This window comes from Ursus americanus, chromosome 26, assembly GCF_024610735.1.
Source record: "Ursus americanus isolate L20-20 chromosome 26, mUrsAme1.1.p, whole genome shotgun sequence".
In the NCBI taxonomy this organism is placed as follows: Eukaryota; Metazoa; Chordata; class Mammalia; order Carnivora; family Ursidae; genus Ursus; species Ursus americanus.
In genome coordinates this window covers 21,711,713-21,736,836 of record NC_142152.1, presented here as the reverse complement: position 1 = coordinate 21,736,836, position 25,124 = coordinate 21,711,713, and the positions used below count along the sequence as shown (strand labels likewise).

At 51.1% G+C, this 25,124-nt stretch overlaps 1 long non-coding RNA gene across 2 annotated transcripts; it reads right to left on the bottom strand.

The window, feature by feature from the left end:
* Nucleotides 1-13,675: 13,675 nt before the first annotated feature.
* On the bottom strand, nt 13,676-24,655 carry LOC123798950 (uncharacterized). Of its 2 annotated transcripts, XR_015721829.1 has the most exons (6): nt 24,044-24,655; nt 20,028-20,261; nt 19,409-19,597; nt 14,916-18,272; nt 14,544-14,769; nt 13,676-13,962 (listed from the first exon to the last, which is right to left on the bottom strand). It is a non-coding gene; the product is annotated as an uncharacterized LOC123798950 (long non-coding RNA). The 2 variants fall into 2 exon arrangements; XR_006781459.2 differs by having other exon boundaries at nt 14,544-18,272.
* Nucleotides 24,656-25,124: the final 469 nt, after the last annotated feature.

Sequence of the window (25,124 nt, the reverse complement as noted above, 5' to 3'; positions counted from 1 at the left end):
TCCAGCACTTTCTGACAGGGCATGGGGATTTTCTTGTGTCATCACACTTAAGGAGGGATTGTGTCACCCAGGTGCAGGTGTTCTTGGCTGTCCTTTACCTGTTGTCTCTTCATGTCACACACAGCCAAGAAAGCAGATGACAGGTTCATCTCTATTACACAGGGAATTACCGAGTGGTTGCCTAGCAACGCAGCACAATCAACACGGTGTCTGTTGTGGAATGTAGGGTGGCTGGCTTTCAAGAATGACTGTATTTGCATATTTCTTTTGGGCCTCTAGAAAAATAGGGATGTTTTCCCGGATTTAAGACTATTAGAATGGCCTTTTGTATTGTTTTACCCTAGAATTCCTTTTACAGTAGCCCATTACCGTAAAAAATGACAATTATCTGATCAAATCATTAATACAGCGATTACTTCAATTAAATTCAATTCAGTAAGCATCTTCTGTGCGCTGAATCCTATACTAGAAACTGTCAAGAGTTAAGAGGAAGAACAAGTGTGGTCCCTGTCTCAAGGAACTTCTGTGTTTAGTAGATGTGTATAAATCATTTGTTTACACGTGTGAAACAGACAGCTATGATGTGTATGGAAAATAAAGGTATTTTTATTTGGAAGAGTTCCTTTGTGTTTGATCAAAGGAATTTTTCACTTTTATTTAGATTCCTTCCTTTATAGCTTATAGCCACGATCAGTTCAAAAAGCTGCAATCAGTTCAAAATCACTTCTAAGACATAGCTCTTATTGGAATCTCAGTAATTAGCAGCTCTTACACCGCTCTTGTTGGAGTCTGACACTGCCAGTGTTGTTGGGTGGGGTGATGCTGCCCCGCGTCTATACCACAGGCTTTCTGCATAATTGCTGCCAAGGTGTTCACAGCCTCCCCACCTCTATTCTGCACCTTCCAGTTGAAAAGAAGCCCCTTGCCTTTCTTTGCCTACTTTGCAATAATGTCATCCTCCTCCCTCCACTTCAGGAGGGACTTTAGAATGTTCTAGATCTTGCATTAGGGAGTCTTCCAATCACTTGAGGGGAGTTCTTTCCCAGTGGGGAGATGGTTGCTAGACAGAGCCTGGGGTTTGACTAGCCCCTCTCCCTGGAGTTGATGTGTTTGCTGGATTGGTTTCCCACCTTCCTCGGGAAGGCACCAGGGCATGGTGCAAAGTAACTGTTCCTGACAGCTTTGGCAGACAGTCCCGCGCACACTCATTAGCTACCCCTCCTGAGTGGCCTATATCCGGAATCCACAAAGAAAAGAGGAAGCTCTTGAGGCGCCAGAGTTCTGCCCCACCACCTTCTGTTTGCACGCTTCGGTTTCTCGGCTCACCTTCTCCGGATCCCAGTGCAGGACCTGCGTCTTGCTCATTGCCTCCACCATCTTGTTCCCTCAGATCCTTTGCCATTGTCAAGAAATCATTCAGACCTCTTGTGTTCGCACGGAGCGCCTGACCTTTGCTTTCAGACCCAATGTCAGGCAGAAGAAAGGGGACAGAGGGGACAGGAGGACTGGACAAAGCAGACACTGTGTCGATATTTGCCTTATGCTTCTTTATTCCATCCTCACACCTTCTCCCTAGCTCCTTCTGCCCAGTCCACAGAAGTGTGAATACCTGTCACACTACTGAGTACTAACATATTCTCATCCCAAGGCATCTTGTCACTTATGATCAAACCAACAAACATTGACTATGGGCTATGTGCCTCCTAAGGATTAGAGACACAGTAAAGAATAACACACAGTGTCTACCCCTACACAGGTCACAGATCGGTTCTGTTAAGTGCTGTAATGAGGACTGGGAACACGGACAGAAGAGCAGTGAATTCAGGTAGAGGGGGGGAGTTCAGAACCCAACATGGGGGTTGAACTTAACAACCCGGAGATCAAGAATCCCATGTTCTATCAGCTGAGCCAGCCAGGTGCCCCTGTGTGAATCCATTTATACACAGATTTCTTTTGATAAATGCAATAAAATACTGTAAATATATTTTCTCTTAAGATTTTCTTAATACCATTTTCTTTTCTCTAGCTTATGATATTGTAAGAATACAGTATATAATACATACAATATATAAAATATGTTTTTTTTAAAAGATTTTATTTATTCGACAGAGATAGAGACAGCCAGCAAGAGAGGGAACACAAGCAGGGGGAGTGGGAGAGGAAGAAGCAGGCTCATAGCGGAGGAGCCTGATGTGGGGCTCGATCCCACAACGCCAGGATCACGCCCTGAGCCGAAGGCAGACGCTTAACCATTGTGCCACCCAGGCGCCCCCTATAAAATATGTTTTAATCAACAGTTTATGTTACTGGTAAAGCTTCCAGTCAACAGTACTGCTATTAGTAGTTAAATATGGGGAGAGTCAAAAGTTATACTCATGGGAGCCTGAGTGGCTCAGTCGGTTAAGTGTCTGCCTTTGGCTCAGGTCATGATCCCAGGGTCCTGGGATTGAGCCCTCCGTCGGGCTCCTTGCTCAGCAGGGAGCCTGCTTCTCCCTCTGCCTGCTGCTCCCCCTGCTTGTGCTCTCTCTCTCTCTTTCACAAATAAATAAAAATAAAATCTTTAAAAAATTATATTATACTCAGATACTTTGTGCAGGGGTCAGCGCCCCTAACCCCTCATTGTTCAAGAGTCAAATGTATTTAGGTACAGATAATATAAAAAACAAAAATAGAAATGGGATGGCCCTAAAAGTAGACCTCACTGTGCAGCGGACAGAGCCCAGGGTGTGGCATTAAAGATCTCAGTTGAATCCAGGCCCTGTCACTGACAAGCCAGAGTCCCCTGAGAAAGTCCCTTTACCTCTCCGAGCTGCTATTTCTCATTTATGAAATGGAGTGATGATGATGTCTGCCCTCCTTCCCAGGGTTGTGACAATGGAAGGGGATAAAATAAATATAAATAAAAATGCTTCACAAACTGTAAAGTATCTGTTATTCTCTAGAGGGAAAGCTAGAAGAAATCACAGCTGCTCAGTCCCATCGCTGTGGCTCTCATAGGCTTGTAGCATCTTCCCTGGGAGTGGTTCTGCGCCCACACATCATGACACCTTGTGTCTCCAGCACAAATATGAGGCCTGGGACTGACAGAACCCATCCTGATGTACTACCTTGTCTTAAGTTACAGTGGAAAATTCGGTCTGATGAGACCAGTCCTAGAACCAGAGAGAATGGGCGATGGTGGCTAGATGGATGTGCGTGGGCTCACTGACATCTAGCATCGGTCAAATCCTCTTTGCCATTGGAAGCCAACTCCTCTGAACCACTGCTCATCTTAGAATCATTGCTGAGTTTTCCCCAACAATATCATTCTTCCTACCAAGAGCACTGGTGATGCAGCATATCTTAAAAGAGTGTTTCACTATTATGCCTGGGATTTTTTCCAAGCCATGGACACTTTTCTTCAAGTCTGATGCTGGCACTTTCTTGATCTTACCAGAAGGATCCTTCATATGCAGGGAGTGACAAACAACAGAACTTCTGAAACCAGGAAAAGCAGAGCTCCTGCTCCCGTCTGCAACCCACTCACCATTGGCACAAAAATATATTATGACAACAAAAGGCAGGCTATATTGTGTCATATCCTTGGAAAGTCCAGCGGGTGTCACTAAATGGTCATGACTTTGGCATTAACAATGTTTTGTAGCATGAATGGCCTCCGCCAAAGTCCCAACCTCAGCAGCAAAGACTGCTCTCAGCCTAGGCATCCCTCACCCATCTCCTGAACTTTGGGCCAGATCCATCTAAGTGGGGGAGCTTTAAAGCTCTCTGGGCCGGATGATGATTAGAATTACAGTAGCAGATGGATTGGCTTTCTTTCTTTCTTTCTTTCTTTCTTTCTTTCTTTCTTTCTTTCTTTCTTTCTTTCTTTCTTTCTTCCTTCCTTCCTTCCTTCCTTCCTTCCTTCCTTCCTTTCTTTCTTTCTTTCTTTCTTTCTTTCTTTCTTTCTTTCTTTCTTTCTTTTTTTCAAGATTGGCCTTAAATTGATTTTGATATAAAGGGTCTGTTGACGTGTTGCCATTTCCCACTTAGAACCTTGTCCCTTTTCCTGTTTCAGTATAATATTTATCTCGCACATCTTGTGGCCTATGGCTCACCCATTCATGGCTACCTTGTTGTCCCTCTGTCTCATGGTCTCTCAGCAGCCCCCAAGGTGAAGGTCTTGGCCTCATGGGGGGCAGGGGGCATCACCTCCCATGTTCTGCCAGCTAGCCATACTGTAGCTGTCCTCCATCACACCTCTCCCCTCCCCTCCTGGGCTTTTCTCATCCTCTTCCATTGGCCCTGCCCCGCTGGATGATGTGGACATAAGGGCCTCCGACCTGAAGCACCCAGGGCACTGCGGGAGCAGGGGGCGGGGGAGGGGGGCAGCGAGGACACTCCCCTGCTGCGTGTGCGTGTACACAGGTGTGGCTGGCACAGTGCTCTCTAGGACTGGGGCGAGGGTTGGTGTCTGTAGGCACCTGACCCACACACTGTTGCCTTGGAAAATGGGACTCCTTGGCGATGGGTCCTGCCCAAAGTCTGGAAAACAAGTCAGCAACTCACTTTACATCTTCAAATGGTGACAGAAACTGACTATAGAAACTGACTTTTATGGTCTAAGTATATTTTAAGTTCAAAACCAAATGTTCTGTTACCACTGTTACTTGTTTAAAATCCCTCTTTCGACATTAGCGTTGGCCAGTGAGGGTGCCTGCAGCTGGAAATACATGGAAACTCTATCAAATGAACACAAGACGTCACTTCTACACAATATGCAATTTCCAGAACAGAGAGGAAGCCTCCATAACATCAAGCAATCAACAGTCTGTGACAAAGGCAGGTCAAGGCTGAAGCAGAGCATTGGCATGAGTGTTCTTAAGAGATATGATTAGATGAGGGCCTCAGAGGGGAGGGGGGTGGGGGAATGGGATAGACCGGTGATGTGTAGTAAGGAGGGCATGTATTGCATGGTGCACTGGGTGTTATACGCAACTAATGAATCATCGAGCCTTACATCGGAAACCGGGGATGTACTGTATGGTGACTAACATAATATAATAAAAAATCATTAAAAAAAAATAAAAAATAAAATTACAGGGAAAAAAAAGAGATATGATTAGGTGCTCAGTGTTTAGTCAACGTGATGATACGTTGCTACCGTTTTCTCATAGTGGCTGAGACCAAATTACGAAGAGATGGTTTCTGGGTCTCAACATGAAGAGATGGTGCCCGGCCACAAGGAACCCTCATGTGCATTAATTTAATGAACAATAAACAAACACCTGAGCAGGTCTTCTCTACCCATTATTCTGAATCTTCATTGATAAACCACTATACTGCATATGAACTTATGCATTTTGTAATGCACAGATTCTAAGTTAGTTTGTTATATAGACAGGAGACCCATGACATATTTTCCTGGGGCCTGACTTAAAGTGGTCCCTGATGAGCGCTGTGTATGGCCAACAACATAGTGAATTTCAAAAATATTAGAATATGAAGAAAACTTGATTGTCAAATAGTAGTGACTTAGAAAAGACAGAAACTGTTCTCTCACTTAGGTTACTTGTTCTGGACTGAAGGAGGCTATGCTCCATGCAGTCATTCAGGGATCCAGCTTCCTCACACCCTCCTCTGTCATCTCCTAGGGCATCCTTCTCACTTGTGTGGTCAAAGCTGGGTCTCAGGCAAGTTCATGTTCTGGTTCAAGGGAAGGGGAAACAGTGTTGATCAGGCAGGCCCACCATCTTAAGGCGTAGGTCTGGCCATCCCTTCTATTCATATAGTGCAAACTAAGTCACATGGTCACACCTAGCTGCAACGGAATCCCAGAAATGCTGTCTTCAGCCGGGCAACTGGGGCCCAATTACAACTGTGTTACTGTGGAGGAAGGGGAAGAAGAATCTTGGTGAAACTCTAGTAGTCTCCATTTTAGGAACCCATTTGAATGAACCATATCAGTTGCCACTTTGTCCTAGAGATGTGTAAGAAAGCTTTAGTTTGTCACCTGGAGGTTGATTCCGATGGTTGTGGCACAAGTTTGTACGACCATTCAACAAAGTCCTCCTTACACTGTTACCTCTCACCTTGATGTATTTCACAACAATGAGCTTCTTTTCAGTATGAAGGCTGGTACCTATCTGTTGCTTTTTGCCATCCAGAATCCTTTCTCCTCTCCTCTAGTTGTACCCTGATTCTCCTATCGGGAACTCCCACTTTTCCATCTTCAAGGTCCTATACACAGAGTTGACTCTCTTCCTAGATCCAGAGGCAGGCGCGTGACTATAGCCTGGCCAATTAGGTCATCACCTTCCCCAGTGTATTACTTGGTGATGGACCTGTGACCCACTCAGAGGAATGAAGTGCAATGAAACTTTCACTGGGGATGCATAAAGAAAAACACTTGGCATTTTTTCCCTCCACAAGTCTCAAACCAGAACATACAGGACTGGAGCGCTGGCAGCCATCTTGCCCCTACGCGAAGAGAATGTGAGGAAGAGCAAAGTCAAGAGATAAAGGTACATCCAAGTCCAGATAATATTGTTTGAGTTTCTGGGTCAAACTAGGCCTGATCCAGCACTATGCCTAGGTCCTTGGTCTTCTCAGTTAGGAGAGATGACATCCACCCCCTTTTAAGTCATTTAGAGTTGAATTTTCTGTCACTTAGTGCAACCAAGAGAGCCTTGATACGAGGGCCATGAAGACTTGGTGTAGAGTGAGGAAAATTCTCTTGGGATATGTGTAGCCTAGCTCTGCCCTGGATCCCCTTAGCTGTCTAATTGCCGAATGGACACTGTTCTAGCCAGTGGTTCTCAACCCGGAATGGCTTTGTCCCCCGGAAGGTTTGGCAATGTCTAGAGACAGTTTTGATTGTCACAGTGAGGGGAAGGGGAGGGAGGGGATGCTACTGGCATCCTGTGGGTGGAGGCCGCATCCTAAACATCCTACAAACACAGGGCAGCCCCCACAACAAAGAATCTTCCAGCCCAAAATGTCGTCAGTGCTGAGGTTGAGAAGCCCCGCTAACCCCATGCAGAGTTCAAACACTCTGGAGTTACTCCCCAGTCCAAACACACTTGGGAAACTGAGCTTCCTGAAAGAGCTGTGTTCTCACCAGGGAAGGCCTCACCCTGAGACCCTCCAGGGCTTGTCAGCTCCAGGCAGAGTGAAGCAACTTGGTCCCAATTAAGCTCTTTGGAAAACTGATCCAAGAGGGCAACCATTGCCTAGTGGGGGTTATGAGTGCTTCTTGGCCCCGGGAGAGAGAAAGGGGTGGCCTGTGACAAAGAGATTTATTTAAGGCCTTGGCGTCTTTTAAAGAGTGTTGGAGCTCTCTCTCTAATAGACTGAAAAAACGAGGCTTGTTTAGGTCTGAAATACCACTGTTATCCTTAGCACGATAAATGCTTTTTACTGAAATCTAGAGAACCAGGGGTCCCTCTACTCCCTGTGTCCTCCGTGCTGAGGGAGGCGGGCTTTTCTAGAAGCTCTGACTGTGGAATGCCTCTGCTTCCCAGGCTCCCATCCCCACTTGCATTCCAGCCCACGCCTCAGCTCAGCTGGGTCTTTTCTGAGAGCTTCCTGGTGGGTGTCTGATCTGCAGACCAGTGCTCTGAAGACTCTGGACTTTCTGCAGAACCCCAGCTCCTGCCTGGTCCTGGTACTTTCTCTCCACGGTCTGCCCTCCTCTACAAGCCTGCCTCCTAAAAAGGGACGGAGCTACCCAACCTTTCTGCAAGGACGATGAGAGAGGGGTTGCAGAGGCAACTTGATGATTTTTTTCCCCGATACTAATGAATAAGACCCTTAAAGCACTGATCAGATCACGGCTCCAGCAACCCTGGGGAATTTAGATTTTTTTTTTTTTTTTTTTTTTTTTAGCGGAAATGTCCCCCCTGGTGTTCAGTCTGGCTTTGCCCAGACCCCTCCCCCACTTAGTTGACTGCACAAAGCTTTCGAAAAACAGCTTTTGTTTCTAGGCGGAGCTGTATCCTCCCAGGAACCCGTCCTCCAGCCCATGCAGCCTGCAGACCTCAGGCCTCGCCTCCCCCTCCAAGGGTGAAGTCAGGCCAAGACAGGGTGAAGAATTCAGAGGGTGTGGGTGTTTTGCTGGGGACAAGGAGTCCCTTTTTTTTGTTGTTCTTGGTGTCGCTTCCAGACAGATAGGAAGGAAAAAAGTAGTAAACATTCTTCAATTCTGGACAAAAGCTGAGACAACATTTTCTGCAGGAACCTCCCTGTGGGTCAAGGCTCTGTCATTGGAGGTGGGGGGTGGGAAATGGAAGACCCAACTTCCCTTGAGAAAGTTCGAGTTCAGTGAAGCCAACCCCTTGAATATGGGGTGTAATCAAAATACCACTCAACTCTTGCCTCTCGCCGTCCACGTGAGCTGCTCAGCAAGGGAGACACGCCCCTTCTGTTTAGGCTCAGGTAAGGTCATTTTATGTCACAAAACCCATGATCCATTGAGAGAGGAAAAGCATCCAGTCACAGGGGAGCCTGCCTGGCTCAGCGATTGGAGTCTGCGACTCGATCTCTGTGTTATGAGTTCGAGCCCCACATTGGGTGTAGAGATTACTTAAAAATAAAATCTTTAAAAAAACCCAAAAAAGCATCCAGTCATAGAAATGACACTTGTCTCCCTTCAGAGAGAAGAAATCTTCATCCTCCTGCTCTCAGGTCTGTAGTCAGGGCTGCTGGCCTGCAGGGAGGGGGCTGTGGCAGGCTTTTGTCTTTTCCTTACCTGACCGCTTCCCCTTCCTTGCTGGTTGCTTCCAAGGTCTGAGTGGGAAGGACTGGGGCGGGGGCGGGGGGTATGTGAGAACAGGGGAAAAGGGCAATTCTTTTTTTTTTTTTCTTCTTTTTTTAAGATTTTATTTATTCATTAGAGAGAGAGAGAGCACAAGCAGGAGGAGCGGCAGGCAGAGGGAGAAGCAAGGTCTGCACGGAGCAGGACCCTGGGATCGCAACCTGAGCTGAAGGCAGACGCTTAACTGACTGAGCCACCCAGGGGCCCTGAAAAGGGCAACTCGTATGTCACAGTGGAGCTGCCAGCCCTCTGGGCCCAGCAGATGGTGAAAGCTGTTTCTTGGGCGATCTCCCGATCCCCCCGGCTTCTTCAGAGATCCCCATCTCTGAGGCTCTGTCCCAAGGGTCCCATCTGCATCTCCCTTCCAGGTAAACCGCTGGTAACTACATCTTCGGCCCCTAGGCAATCTGCAACCCCTTCCAGCTTCTTCCTGCTAAGATCTCTTTACTGCTTTTGGAGGCGCTACAGGGCTTAAAATGACCCCACGCTGGACCTCTCTCCCACAGCCTGCATCTCGTCCCTGGGAAGCACTCACAGGGCCCCTGGCCCAGTCCCAGCATAATGCATCCTCTTGGCACAGGCCTGTGGGGGCCCAGGGCTCCGGATGGTTACATGGAAGCCCCCAGCTCGAGGCTGGCGATGACGGTGGTAGGGCGCCCACCCTGTTAAGGGTGGGACTCACAGGACACTTTACTCTTGTAGAAGGTTTCTATGTCCAAACCCTGCTGTTCTCTACACTCTGACTCTTTTCATATCCATGATAGGCTGAGGGGCCCAAGTGCTGTGAGCCGGTTCTCCATTGTTTCCTTTGTAACTGCTGCACATGGGGTCTGCTCTCTGATACGGGGAGAGCCAGCCTCCAAGAGGGCCCCCAATTGTCCTCACCTCCTGATTTTCTCCCCCTTGTGTGGGCTCCTCCCTCCCTGAACAGGGCTGACCCTTGTAACCAAGCACCTGCTATCACAAACACGATGGTCTATGATTCCTAAGCTAGGTCACTGCGTGGGTTTAATTGTGTTCCCCACAAGCACATGTTGGAGCTTTAACTCCCAGTCCCCGTGAATGTGACCTTAGTTGGAAAGTCTTTGCAGGTGTCATCAAGGGCACAGTGGATTAGGACAGGCCCTAAATCCAATGACTGGTGTCCTTCTAGGAAGAGAGACAGAGAGCAGACAGACACAGGGAGAAGGCCATGTGAAGACAGAGGCAGAGTGTGGAGTCATGCAGCCGCAGGCCAAGGAACACCTGGGGTTCCCAGAAGCTGGAAGAGACAAGAAAGGATTCTCTGCTAGGTCCTTTGGTGGGAGAGCTAGAACTAGGATTGAGACTCCCCACTTCTAGTCTTGGATCGTGTTTCCTGCTGACACCCTGATCTCACACTGCTCGCTTCCAGAATCATGAGAGAGAAGATATCTGCTGTGCTAAGCCACCCTGTTGGTGGTACTTTGTCACAGCAACCCTGAGAGACTAAAAAAAAGACGTTGTGATTTCCGCCTTGCTCTCTCTCACCTCACTCATCCTAAGGGAAACAGGCTGCCATGCCGTGAGGACATTCAAGCAGACCCATGGAGTGGTCTGCATGGCAAGGCACCGAGGCCTGTCAACAGCCAGCGCCAACTTGCCACTACAGGAGCGAGGAGCCTTAGAAGCAGGTCCCACAGCCTCAGGCAGGCCTTCGGACAGCGGCAGCCCTGGCTGACATTTGACTGCAGCCTCCCAAGAGACCCAGAGACGGAACACCCAGGGAAGCTATTCTCCAGTTCCTGGCTCCCAGAAACTGTGAGGGGACCAATGTTCATTATTATTTTAAGCTACCAACTATTGAAGTAATCCGTTAAGCAACAATAGATAACTAAGACTGATGTCTATTATACTGGGGCCTTGGGACAACCTGAAACAGGAAGCATGGCACCATGGAAGCCTCATACATTGCTCAGAATGGTCAGGGGCCTCAGTGCCATTCTCTTTGGGGACATTTCCACCCGTGGGCTCTTCAACCATTTGTGGTTAGATGTCCCAGTTATTCCTTTACCAGGGAGCACCTTCCACATGCTGGACACTGTGTTAGGGGCTGGGGCCGTAGGTGGGAACAGTCCTGTTCATGGCCCACCACCATGATGGCCATCCCCCTGCTGGTGGGCAGTTAGGGGCAAGAAAGACTGCCCTCATCTGCAGAGGCCCGAGGAGGAGGGGGCATGGGGACATTAGGGGGAGGAGCCTTCAGCACTGAGATCCTGCCAAGGCAGGAAGAGCACGAAGTTCCAGGGTCCACAGAGTAGTGGGAGGTGAAGCCGGAAGTAGCCTCTCCACCTCCCCCCTCCACTCTCGGTTGTGCTTCCCGAACTGCACAGATGCTGGTTCACAGTACCAGGGTCTCTGCAGACACTTGGAGGCCAGGATTCGAATCCTGCAGGGACCCTGTTGCTTGGATAATAGTGTCTTTGTGGAAAGATGGGAGCCCAAAGTCTCCGGATCTTGTGTCTGCTGTACCAACTTGTCTAAGTCCCTCCCTTTGGGGATCCTTTGAACCATGACACATCAGCCACTCACTCTGAAAAGCCTAAGGGTGAGAAGGCTGGCCCTCCCCTGCCTTAGCCCTCCTTACTGGTATTTTCTAGAACGGTTAGAGCAGATTTTGCCACCTATAGGAGTCAACCGGGCTGGTCCCTCCACAGGTCCACCTGCACACCTTGCAGGTAAGAATAGCCGTCCTTTCTGCAGCATTTACTCAGCAGCAAGTGATTTCTGTAATCTTCACATCACCCTCCGAGGCAGGGGATCAGGGCCCACATTTGGCAGTTCGGGAGAGTGAAATTCAGGACCGAGCTCAAGGTCACAGCGCTAACGACAGGCAGAGCTGGGATTCCAACCCAGGCCTGTCAAACCCTAACACGACTCGTGTCCACTTGCCTCTCCCTGCCCCAGAGGGTGACTCAGGGGGCATTCAGTCTGAGGATTAAAGCCAGGGCCCCAGGAACTGGGGTTTTCTCCAGCCTCAGGGGATTACCATGGTGGGTAGACACAGGCAGTGAGGCTGCAAAGAGTGGTGCAAAGAGAATGGGGTCTGAGGCCCGGCTGCCCAGGTTTGCCCCCTAGCTTCCCCTTATGCTCCTAGCTGCTGATTCCTCATCCAAAAATGGGGATCAGAGCACATACCTCCTTGGGTTGTCGGGAAGATCAGATGAGATAATGCATGGAATTCATGAATGGAGTAAACAGCCCATGATGCTTTTCTTCTCTGAATGTTATTATTGACATCACTGTCCCTCCATGGCCACCAGACTCTTCGATCAGGTCAGTATTTGAAAAGGGACAAATTTAAATGAAAACAGATATAAAGCTGGAGGCTGATGAAATTTGTGGCTGGAAGGTTGTTTTCTGCTTTTGAGAGGGATTCTTTTCCAGCTCCAAGACAGCTCCCTGTGTAAGGTGATGAGTGTGATTAATTGCAATCAGCTCCTCTCCACATAATGAGGGAAGTTGGATGTCACCCTGTGGCTTCCGTCCAGGTGAGTGCAGTTACCCATTGTGTCCACAGGATGTCGCTAACAATCACGCTTCGACTACCTGCCGCCAAACCAAAATGTTCAGGGCATGGAACTCAATAGCAGACTCCCATTCAGGGGCTGAGCAGTCTTCAGCAACACCCTTTGAAACAGTTCTTGACATCGCAACCCAGTGTAAGTAGAAGGGGGGTGTGGTGGCCAGGAGTGACTTGGCCTGGAGAACCCAGGTGGTGAGGTGCCGAGCTCGAGGAATACCAGGGTCTCCTGCCTCCCAATTAGGTGTGCCAATCCCACATCTGTCTAGTGTGTGTAAGAGGCTGGGTGGGGACAGGAGCCTGGTTTCTGGGTCTCTAGGACGGCCCCCTCTGGGAATGTGATTTGAAGATGGAGGTTCAGGGGACCCGTGGAGGGCCTCTGCTCCTTTCCCTTGAGCCCTAGGCCACTCTCTAGGCCCCATAGGCTGCCTTCGGATTTCTGCTATTTTAATGGCAGGAACAATGGAATTAGCAATTCATCCTTAGGCTAGGAGGTGCTCCCAAAGCCAGCCCCTCAGAAAAATGCTTCCTCCTAGCCCCTGCTCCTGAGCAGAGGGGTCTTCCTGGTTCTCGGGGAGCCTGGGCAGTGGCTAACACAGGCGAGGAGAGGCTGTCAGCCAACACGAATTTCTCCATCCAGAATCATGGGTAGGAGCCTGCTCTGATTGGAAGTGAAGCACGAGAGATCTAAGTCCCGGCCCAGGGGTCTCACCTGCACAAAGGGAAGGCCGTTCTGAGGGCTGAGATGTCTGTGGAGGGCCCCCCGCATGTACACGGTAGATGCTCGGGAAGCCCCGTTCCCATCTCCTCCCTTGCTTCCTCAGAGTCTTCTAGAAGGGGCCAGCCTAGCCCCATCCCAAGGCATTGCTCTTTCTTTCCCGATGATCTGGCGCTCTGTGATGTCTTTCCCTTCCCTCTTCATTTTGGCAGAATCACCTCTCTGCAGAGGAGCTGTTTGCCCTGGGCTCCAATCCACAGGACCTGGAGGGCCTGGCCTCCCAGCTCCTTGGCCTCAAGGAAGTCGGCCTCGGCCTGAGAAGCAAGCAATGCGGTAGAGAGCAGAGCATTTCCTCCTCCGTGAAAAGGCAGCAGGAGAGAGGGAAGAGGGCCTCCGGGCACTGTGCATTTGGACTGAGGTGGTCAGCAGAGGAGTCTAGGGAGGGGTGCAGCCTTCACACCTCCCCCTGGTCGACCTGGTGCAGGTAGGAGCACGCCCACCCCTACTCAGATGTGGAAACGATGGGAGGGAAGGGAATGCCCAGGACTAGGGAGTGCGGGGTTTTTTGGAGAGCTGTTGGAGGTAGGGACGGGAACCCAGAGAGGTACAATCAGCCTGGGATTGATTCGTTTTTATTGCTTTTTAAAATATTGTGAATAATCTATGTTCATTGAAAAAAATTAGAAAACACAGATAAGCCAGAGAAGACAACAAAAGTCATTTCTTAGCAACTTGGCAAATATCCCTTTTCTATGCTTTGATACATAGAGAATACTTTTGTTTCATCAATAAAATGTTTTCTTGCTGTACATTGCTTGAAACCTGCTTTCTTGGGACACCTGGCTGGCTCAGATGGTGGAACTCTTGACCTTGGGGTTGTGAGTGCGAGCTCCATGTTGGGCGGAGAGATTACTGGAAAAAAAAAAAGAAGAAGGAGAAGAAGAAGAAAAGAAAAAGAAAAAAAGCCCTGCTTTGTTGCCTTTTTCAATCGAGCAATATACGAGGACATCTTTTCAGGCCAGCAGGTAAGCTTCATCGCTATGGATGTTACCGGCCTGGGGGTGTTAACCGGTGATTGGAACTTGCTCCTGTCACCCTGCCCGGTTCTCCTTGGCAGCAAAAATGACCCAGGCTCCTGCACGAGGCTTGGGACTGGACGTCGGTCCTTGGGTAGTTGGGGGAGGTTGGAGACAAGCAGAATAAGGACCTGCCTTCCCAACAGAACCCTGATGATCTTGACCACTTGAGGCCCTGGCAGAGCAGAGCACCAGGGAAGGGGGGATAAACAGAGGACAGAGCTGCATGGAAGGGGAGTGCGAGTGAAGTAAGTGGGAGCCAAGGTTGCCCAGCACTTCAGCCCAGAGGCTCTGGAGTCTGACAAGGACCTGGTTTCTAATCCTAGCTTTGGCGCTAACCAGCTGTGTGACCTGGATCAAGATACTTAACCTCTCTGAGCCTCTGTTTCCCCTCCTGTAAATCACAGTGGTACCTACCTTATCAAGTGAAAATTAAGTAAGATCACATATGGAAAGCAGTTGGTGCCCTGCACCGCGAGTACCCAGTCGATGGTAGCCGGAGTTATTTCTGTCATCATCAGGTAAGTGGGCCTGGAGAGCTGGGGGACAGCTGTGCATAGAAGATGAATGTATGTTTCTCCAAGTCCATAGCTATGGCTGCGTTTTCTGTGCAGGGCCAGGTGTGGGTGTGGGTAGCTGGGATCTAGAGAGGAAGTAACGGGAAAGGGGGTTAGAGGGTGAACGCTTATCCACAGAGCTCCTTTGAAATCAGGGAAAGGCTCTGGTCACCCTTCCAGTTCAGGAACATGTTGGACCTGTCCATACCGCACCTCCCTCTCCCGTACTTACTGCGCTGGCAGAGGCCCCCCCTCCTCCTGGGGGGTGCAGGGCCAAGGTCTCCAGCGGGTTGTACGAACGAAGTAGTGGTGCCTACACCTGTGTTTGTGCAGGTCGGGGAGAGACGCTTGTATTCAGCTGCAGGACCCCGGCCCCGGGGAATAGGTGGAGAGGGGATGGTCACTGGAGAATCACTGCCTGGCTGCCAGACCACGTCTCCAGCGAGCAGAAGGGGACAGGTACTAGGACCTTGAGCAGCTGGGGACCCGATGGACATCTGGGTCCACCCTTCAGGGGAGCAGGTGCCCCGTGGGCCGCCTTGCCGGCACGCCGGTAGCCTGGGCCCTGGACCAGGCCTCCCCCTTCCCGTGCGGCTGCTAAGAAGGGGCAGCTTCCAAGGGCGGAGTGCTGTGCTCCCCGCAGTTGGGCTGGTGGTAGATGATCAAGAATGAGTGTGTCTGCCTGTGTTCTTTTAACTCCTCCAGAAAGTCACCAAGGGGTCTCCATTACAAGCGGTCTTGAGCCCAGTATGATTTTCTCCTACAACTGAGTCTACTCCCTGGATGGCTTCCAGTGTTCAAGCTGATGACAATCGCCTGTCTTTGCAATTGATTTCCTGGAAGCCGCTGGCCGGCCGGCAGCCACATGATGGATATGTGCTAGGGGGACCGGTGTGGCCAAGCGGGGCACAGGAGGCTGTAAGCCACCCTCCCCACATCATGGCAGGGTCTGTCAAACGTTGGACGCGTGCCCTTCTGCCCACCCTCTCCACCTTGAGGTAGCAACGGCTCGAGAACTATCCACACATGTGCGCCAAGAGGCACGGAAAAGAACCAGAGACACCTTATCTGTTCATGGGGGATGGGAGGGACTGCCGCATTCTGAATGTGAAGGGCGTCCCCTGGAATTGTGTGGGGCCACCATTTACCAGAAAAGACTTTTGATTCGTGCTCCCCAGAGTTGGGTGAGCAATGGGGACCCCGAGTGAGGGTGTGAGTGGAAAGGGCGTGATTGAATCCACAGTGTTGCATCCATGTGCAATATTGTGCGGAAGTTTAAAAAAAAAAACAACCAACAAGGATGCTCCGTATATGTTGACGTGAGAAAATGTCCAGCATGTACTGTTACGGGGAGACAATTGCAGAGCAATGTGGTCAACAGGGTAGTATTTGTGCAAAAGCAAAGAAAAACAAAGCCCCTGGCACCATACCCCTGTACACATGGATGTACACGTGAGTGCGCGTGTGTGTGTCTGTGCGTGTGTGCATGTAAATGCTTGGCAAAAGCCTGTGATGACACACCACGTAGTGCTAGTGCAGGTTCCTGCTGGGGAAAACGGTGATAACTGATGAGAGATGGGAATCAAGGGAACTTTCACTTTTTTCTCTTTACCTCTGCATTCACATTTTTCTTTAATGGAGAGAAAAATAAATAGTGTAAAGAAAAGTGCCCTCCTTTCCTGTGTGCTTCTTGCCTGACTCACTCATACACCACAGCCGTCACCAAATTCCTGTTCCTTAGCCGTAATTCTGGGGACAGTGAGTCCCTCCAATGTCCCTTAGTGTTTCCTCTCCAGGGGGAAGTCCTGGGTAGGAGAGCTGAGTGTTGCCTGGACTCCGTCCAAAGGCCCCTGGGACAAGGGAGAGGGCCAACAGGAGCCCGACATCTGTCCTGGACTTGGGACCCGGGTCTTGCCCTGTGGGCTCATGTTTTCCAGGAGACACTGTGGAGACAACCCGTGGAGGTGTGAAGCCCTCCTCTGCGGGCCGTGCAGCAGGGGAGACACGTGGGGAGGAGCCCAACAAGGCTGAGGGGGTGCGAAGGGTGGAGTCATGTCAAATATAGCTCCTTCCTCTGGGGTGCGGAGTGGGGGGGCTGCCAAGCCAGGCCCTACGTGTCTGCTAGGCCTATCATCGGCCCAACCCCGGTCGCCCGGGAGCCTCTGCTTCCTCCTTCCTGTTCCTGAAGGAGGGACAGGGAATGAGAGCAGGACGCATGGATCACGCAGCTCTTCTGTGCCAGGAGCCTACCTACGTTCTTGACACTTAGCTCATTCACACCTCTGCACCACGCCACCCTGTCGGTGAGGCTCACGGGCATGCGGGTGGGCGCTCCTTGGCCGCACAGCCACAGAGCAAACATGGAGCTGAGATCTGTGCCCTGGTCCCTCTGCTCCCACCACACCCCAGGGCAGCTTCGCAGCTCGGCAGGCTTCAAGGAGGTGCGCTTGTCACTCACTCCTGGAAAGCAGAGAAAGCAGTGATGGGGGGAGCCGGTGGGAAGGACCTAGGCGAGGAGCGCAAGGGGAAACCAGTCTCCAGGGCCTTCTGAGGGCTCCCTGCAGCTCCCTGGCCAGCTCTGCAAGGGGGCTGCCTCCCAGAGCCTCCCGGCTTTCTCCTGGCTTGTGCTGGCTTCACTCACTGAGCTCGGACCCTGCTCTCCTGGAGGGAGGGCCGGCTAGGCTTTGCCCCAGCTCATGGATTTATCTGTCTTTCCTCTGGCATCCCCTCTCCTGTCCACATGGGCAGGACCCCTTCTTCTAACCCTTCTTCTAACCCTGCCAACACCCTTTAGCCAAGATTGGGTTTTCCATGATAGCAAATCAGCAAAATCCGATGGTTAGTACGGCTCGGATCCCAGCTCTGCCATCACCAGCCATGTGACTTAGAGGATGTCTCCGAACATCTCCCCGTGTCAGTGTCTTCATCTGTGAAGTAGGGATGATGATGGCATCGCCACACGCAAGGACCCAGAGCAACTCCTGGCCGGCGGTTCGAGCTCTGTATGTCTTCACCGTTCCTGTTTCTCTTCCTCCACAGGCCTCCTGAAGGGCGGGTCATTCTGCAGACCCCAGCCTGGGAGGAAATCAGAGTGGGCTGGATGGAAACCAGCCCGTGGGCCTGATGAACGGCCATATGGTGCTTTTCTCAGAGCCGTATAAGGGAAGAACAAGTTCATATGCCAGGTGGGGAGCTGATGGAGGCCAAGAGGGAAATAAAAGAGACGTGTTTTTAAAAAATGCTCCTTTTGCTCCCTATCTTTCTCCAAAGCCTGTGGCCTCCCATAGCTCTCTGTCAGGTTTGCAGGACGCCACACGGGGAGGGAAGGCAGGGGTGTCTTTTCTATAGGCAGGGAATTCCCGGGCATCTGTGGAAAAGCCCCCACAGAGAGGTGGGGCAGCAGGGGGTGGGGGAGGCAGTGGCCAGTGGCCAGCCCATCCTCGGAGAGACGCGAAGGGCCTGGTGCACGGCCGAGCTCAACCACCACCAGGGCCCGCAAGGACGCGGGGTAGCAGCTGTGGGCAAAGCCAACGTGAACGTCTCTAGCCAACTGCGTTTTCTTTTGCTTGCTTTCTCCCTGCAAGAGACCCTTAAAGAAATGAAGTATTTTTTAGTAAGAAACAACAACAACAACAACAACAACAATAATAACGCTCAGAACCCTCACAGTTAGCCCTAATTCCTTTTCTGGAACATTTGTATTTCTCCGGCTTCCCCCCAGGCCGCCCCTGAGGATGAGGGTAACTGTCCTGCTCACCACCGTGTCCTGATGCACGGAGCCCGTACAAACGATTGATATGTATTTGTGGACGGGATGATGTAAGGGGGGATCCGAAAACCTGCGAGACCTAATAAGGGCTCTCATGTGTGAACGGGTCTCCCATTATACGCTTTCATGGAACCTGCTACTTCTCATGACTCTTACCACATTTTGTAATTACTAGGAATTTGTGGAAATATTATGTGGATGCCAGTTTCCCTCTGAAGGCCGCGCCTGTTTTGTTTCTCCTTGTCTCTCTTGTGCCTGGTACCGCGCCATGTACGTAGCAGGTGCTCTGTACGTAGCAGGTGCTCTCCAAACAGTAGCCATATGAGTGAATTAATGAATACATGCAAAAGGCACTCAGAGGCTTTCCACGGTTCCCAGGGGCTCAGGGGACTCTGAGCTCGAGCAGAGCACTGAGAGGCAGTGGAGGGGACTGGCTTGGCTGCTGGTGTTCAAACCCAGTCCGTTGTTACTAGCTGTGTGGCCTTGGATGGGTTACTTAACCTCTGTGTCGCCTTGCTCATCTGCACAGTGGGAATAGTTACAGTAGTCACTTCATACGGCTTTACGAGGATTAAATGAGTAATATGTAGAGAGTGCTTGCAGGTGTGACTGGCACATGTGAAGCTCTGCCAGAAACTACGTCTTATTGTTATCAAAGTGCCTGGCAGTGAGGTCCCTCTTGGTTTAACCCTGGACTCTGTCCAGGGATCAGCTTCTGGAGAATTCTCTCTGGTAGACTTGGGTAAGAACTAGACTCTAGGAAGTAGCCCAGGGTTTACATTTGGATTGACTCTCTAGGATTTGCCATCCCCACCTGCCCGGGGGGCCTCAGCGATGGTCCTATGCAGCGCATTTGGGTGTGGGGCCTGGCTCCCACCCCTCTGGCTGCTCCCCACTGCATGGAGCTGGCGTTGCTGGCCTTCCCTCACCGCCCGCCTGGCATGGAGCTGACTCACCGCCAGGAGGGGTGGTGATTAGCATGCAGGGCAGGTACTGGAGGAAAGCTGTCTCCATGCAACAGCTCTTGATGTGTTTCTCTGATTAATGTGGCAGAGAGAACATTGCAGCTTTTTCCTGAATGGTCGCCACGTGGAGCCGGAGTCATTAGCATCACGTCTCCCGCTTGCCATGACCTGCTGACCACCCTAAGTAGATAAAAATGAAAATGGCCAAGACAGCTGCAAGGCTCAGAAACAAACTGCCTGGTGGCTCTGCAGAGTCTTTTATGTGGAAGGTTCCGGAACAGCCCCGCCTTCCCCATCCCCTGAAACCCCTGTAAAGCCGTCCTTTGAGTTTCTGCTTCTCTAACTGCCGGTTCCCGGGGAGGGCAGAAACCCTTTCTCGGGAACGGAGCCCAAGTGTGAGCAGTATCAGGGCCTCCCCGCAGGTGTGTGCCCCAGGTGAAAGAAGATGGGAGGAGGGAAAGGGGATCCAGGGAGAGGGCTGGACGGGGCAAAGGACAGGACGGGGGGGTGTGGAGGGAGCTGGCGCCGAGGGGTCTGCACTGGGGCAGAGGGGGTGGCTGGAGTGAGGACCGGCGACCCGGAGTTTATCCTGAGGGCAACGGGGAGTTACCTGGGATGGAGGGAGGGTATCGTGCAGAGTGTGCAACAGGATGTTATAAAGGTCCCTCTGTTCCCGCGTGATCGATGTTGGGGACCCAACGTGGCGGTGGGAGAAGAGTTAGGAGGCCATTGCCATAATCCCGGCAGGCGATGACGCCGCCTTAATGAACACCGCACATTCCCCAACGGCCTTCCTCCACCCTGGGAGCTGGAGCATCGGTTTGCAATTTCTGTAGGACAAAAACTGAGACAACCAACCACCTTACAGCCTCCCAGGGATGGGAGTGATGATAGGAGGGTATGTCTTTGATTTTGCTTAGGCCCCAGGGGGTTGAAGTCAGGTTGCCATACCATTCTGACTTGTTGGTTTTGGATTTGTTTTTAAAGATTTTACATATTTATTTGAGGTGGGGAGGGGCGCAGAGAGGGAGAGAGAATCACAAGCAGACTCTGTGCTGAGCGTGGAGCCCAACATGGGGCTTGATCTCACGACCCTGAGATCATGACCTGAGCAGAAATCAAGAGTCAGATGCTCAACCAACTGAGCCACCCAGGCATCCCGAGGTTTTGTTTTCTAAGTTGTCCCTCTCCTTCTCTGAGTCTCAGTTTCCCCAGCCAGGCCCTGGGAGTTGGGGCAGGGAGGTAGAGCCTGGCTCCCGGGCTCCCTGGGAAGAATGATGATAGGACAGGCACAGCAGTTCTCAGCAAGCGCGAGCCCATGCCAGCTCCACGCCCCCACCTCTGTGCCTCTGCCACCGCCCCCTCCACCACCCGCCAGCCCCAGAGCGGCCGCCTGCCAGAAAGCAGGCCCATGAACTCAGCCCAGGCTGGAAGGGAATGAGCAATGGCGCTAATTGCGGAGCCGGCAGGAGAGGCTGGGAGGAGGCAGCGGAGAGAGAGAAATCATCTTGCGATGCGCCAATTACTGATCAGCTGGGACATAATTGCGGGGCTGCCATCCCGGCTGCTGGAGGTACCAGGCCTCCCTCTCGTTAATCAACGATAATCCAGAATTACGACCCTTAATGACTTGCAAAGACACTTATGCACACACGCACACATGCTCTCACACGGACACAAGTAATTGATAATCAACCATGTAATTTGAAGCAATAATTCTGTCCGGGCCAGATGACAGGCTCCACCCTGCCAGCAGAACGGAACCCAAATCACAGCCGCCCGCCGCAACGGGGGGCGGCCTCCCTGGAGAAGGGGGGCTCCTTCCTGTCTCCAGAGTGGGTGCCGAGGGGCCTCCGTTGTCTCCAGGCAGTAGGAGCGTGGAGAGTTGTTGTTTCCTACTTCTGCACGTTGTTACTTGCAGCATTTGCAAACCTCATTGCCCACGCTCATCCCTAAACCGAGGGTCTCAAGCCTCAGTATGCATTCACATCACCTGGAGAGATGGTTAAAAATGCGGATTTCTGGGTCCCACCCCCAGGAGATTTAGACTTCGAAACATGTAGGAGGCAGGAATTGCCCGTTGATAAATGCCCCCAAGTCGTTTGGATGCCGATGGCCCACACACCACACTTAGAGAACTAATGCTCTAAACCAGTGACTCTTGACCCTGGAAGAAAACCGAAGGAAATTCTGATGTCTGGGCTCAACCGCAGTGGATTCAACTGGCATCTGTCCTCCCAACCTGTCCTGTTCTCTCTACCTTGGGAACCACTACCTGAGTCCTCTCAAACTGTAACAGGCATAGGAATCACTTGGACATCTGTCAAAATGCCAGCTCTGCTGCTGGGGGGGTGGGGAGGGTGTCCTGCCTTCCTAAACACATTCCCGGGGAGCTGCTCTTCCTCTGTTCCAGGCCCAAGCACGTGAACTCAGGTGCCAGAAAGTCCCGTTTGGGAAGCTCTTCTGGGAAAGGCCCCGTGCTGGGTCTGCAAAGGTGAATCTGACCCAGTTTTGTTCAGGTGGTTGACGATTTGCAAGTGTTAGGTTCTCGTAGGTTCCTGAGAACAAGACAAGCTTAGGCTGGTCCATAGAGTGCACAACTCTTGATCTTGGGGTCATGAGCTCGAGCCCCACATTGGGCATAGGGCTTACTTAAAAAAATGGGGCAACTCTGTGGCACAGTCGATTAAATATCTGACTCTTGGTTTTGGCTCAGGTCGTGATCTCAGGGTCATGAGATCAAGACCCATGTCAGACTCCACACTCGGCATGGAGTCGGCTTGGGACTCTCTCTCCCCCTTCCTCTGCCCCTCCCCCACTAAAATAAATAAATTTTTTTAAAAAAAGAAAAAAAACGAGCTTAGGCTAACTCAGGTGCTGGGGCCCTAGGAAGTAGGAAAAATTGGTGCCTGCCCTCAAGGAAACAAGATACAGTAAATTCTTGTGAATCCAGGCCCAGAACATGAAGGTATCATTGGGCAAGAGGGCCCAGTAAGACAAAGCACGGGCATGGGCCTTGTGGCGGGGGTCTAGCAGGCTTCATGGAGTCCCCGGAAATAAGAGAGCCCTGGGTCAGACCCAGGGCCTGGGTGAAAGGCAGTGAGGAGGCTGGGGGTGGTAGTCTGTCTTCCACGATGGCCACAAATGTCTCCCATTCCAGTATGTGCGGGTTGCCACAGCCTTCAAGAGGAGAAATCTGTTTCCCTTCCTCCTGAGTCTGGGCTGACCCTGTGACTTGCTTTGACCGGCAGAGCGGCTAGCCCCTAAGGAGCCTGACACCTTCTGCTTTCATTCCTTTGGAAACCAGCTGCTATGTTAAAATCCAACTACCGAGAAGCCACATGCTGGCCACCTGGAGAGGCCACGTGGAGGAGGGCTGAGGCACCAGGCATGTGAATGAAGCTTTCTTGGTCCTTCCCTCCCCATCACACAGCCTGCTGAACACAGCCCAGTGAGTGATTCCAGGGAGCTCAACAACCAAGAACCACCCAGCCGAGCCCTGCCCAAATTCCTGGCTCACAAAATCATGAGAAAGAACAAATTATTGTTTTAAGCCGCTAACGTTTCTAGTTGATTGTGACACAACAATAGATTACTGAAACACTTGGGTTCTTGTCTCAGTGCAGACACTCACAGGAGAGATCCGGAAGCTTGTCGGGCCTGTTTTCTGATCTGCAAGATGACGGTAAAGTGAGGTCATGCGTCCAAACCCCTGTGCACGGGGCCCGGCACACCACTCACGCTCACACCAAGAACGTAGGATTGTTAGCAAGGTGGTGGCATGGTTCCCATACCCGGCTCCACCCTGACTAAATGACGGCCATGCGGATCATATTGTCTCAGGTCCTCGCATGAATGGCCGTCATTCTCCTCTAATGGGAATGGCTTGTCACCAGGGTGGCTTCTGAGCCAGACAAGCACGGACACAAGCCCTTCTCTGCCAGTTTCTAGCTTTGTGACCTCACACCAGTTATTTCAAGTCATTGAAGCTTGATTTCTTCACCTGAAAAGAGAGGCAGTGAGGCCAGCTCCTCTTCAGGGAAGCCTACCCTGATTAACCTCTGTCCACGCCATTTCTCTAAGTAGAGCTTTGTCATGCCCTGCCTACAAGACAGGTGCTCATCTCCGAACCTTCAGAAGAGGGCTGAAATCCATCATATTGGCGGGAAAGAGGGTGCGGGGGACCCTCGATCATCCTTTATTAACGAGAACAGCCTCTCTTTATTGAGTGCAAGAGCTGGCTAAGTGCATTGCATGCATTGTCCTCACAGCACGCCTGGGAGGGAGGTCTGGTCAACCCCACTGTTACCTGAGAAGTGGGGCGAAGACTGGCGAGGACACTGTAGCTTGCTGCTTCTCCAAGCATGCGTGTGTGTGAACACTAGTCCCTCTCCCCACACACCTTGTGGACTAATGACAAAATAGGCGAGGGAAATATTTGTACAAATCAAAATGGATGATTTCTCATCTAACTCACCCCCCCCACCGCCCACCACCCTATCTTCAGAGGACCTCCAGAAGCCAACCTCTTCTCACCGACTTTGCCACCATCACCCTGGCGCCAGCCACCATGCCCCTTGCCTACATCCCTCCCACGGCCTGGTCCCCCTGCTCTCCTACCCTTACCTCCTACGGAATGAGCCTATTCAGGGCGCCTGGGTGGCTCAGTCGGTTAAGTGTCCGCCTTCAGCTCGGGTCAGGATCCCAGGGGAGCCTGCTTCTCCCTCTGCCTCTGCCTGCAGTTCCCCCTGCTTGTGCTCTCTCTCTCTGTCAAATAAATAAATGAGATCTTAAAAAAAAAAAAAAAAAAAGAATGTGCCTATTCAAATGCAGGGCAGATGATGTCACTCATCTGCTCAGAACCCTGCATGGCTCCCAGCTCACTCAGAGTAAACACTGGTGTCCTTCCGATGGCCCTCAAAGCCTGACACCCTGTGTCCCTCCCCATTCTCTCTCTGATATATGTCTCATTCCTCCCCTTGTCTCCAGGACAGCCTCTCTGTCAACAGGCACACTCCTGCCCCAGTGCCTTTGCACTGGCTTTTCCCTCTGCTTGGGACTCTCTTCTACAAAGTAACTACATGCTTTACTCCCTCACTTTCTTTAGAACATTACTTATGTGTCACCTTCTTAACATAGCATTCCCTGACCATGCCATTTAAAACTGCCCCCCATCCTGGGGCATACAAAACCCCTTGTCTGCTTTGGCTTTCTCCATAGCACACATAACCATCAAACATGGCTATGCCACTTGTTAATTTACTTTTCTATCCCATGACCCCACCCCCCCCCACACACACAGTCCACTGAGGGCAAGAATTTGTGTCTATTTCATTTACTGCTATTGTCCCAATCCCTTGCAACCATAGCTCAATCAAACTTTGTTATGTGAATGAATGCAAAGGCACATAAACACATCCTCAAAACATAAACTGGAGGGGCGCCTGGGTGGCACAGCGGTTAAGCGTCTGCCTTCGGCTCAGGGCGTGATCCCAGCGTTCTGGGATCGAGCCCCACATCAGGCTCCTCTGCTATGAGCCTGCTTCTTCCTCTCCCACTCCCCCTGCTTGTGTTCCCTCTCTCGCTGGCTGTCTCTATCTCTGTCAAATAAATAAATAAAATCTTTAAATAAATAAATAAATAAATAAATAAATAAATAAATAAATAAACTGGACACAATTTGGATTGTGTTAACACAGGTGTTAAA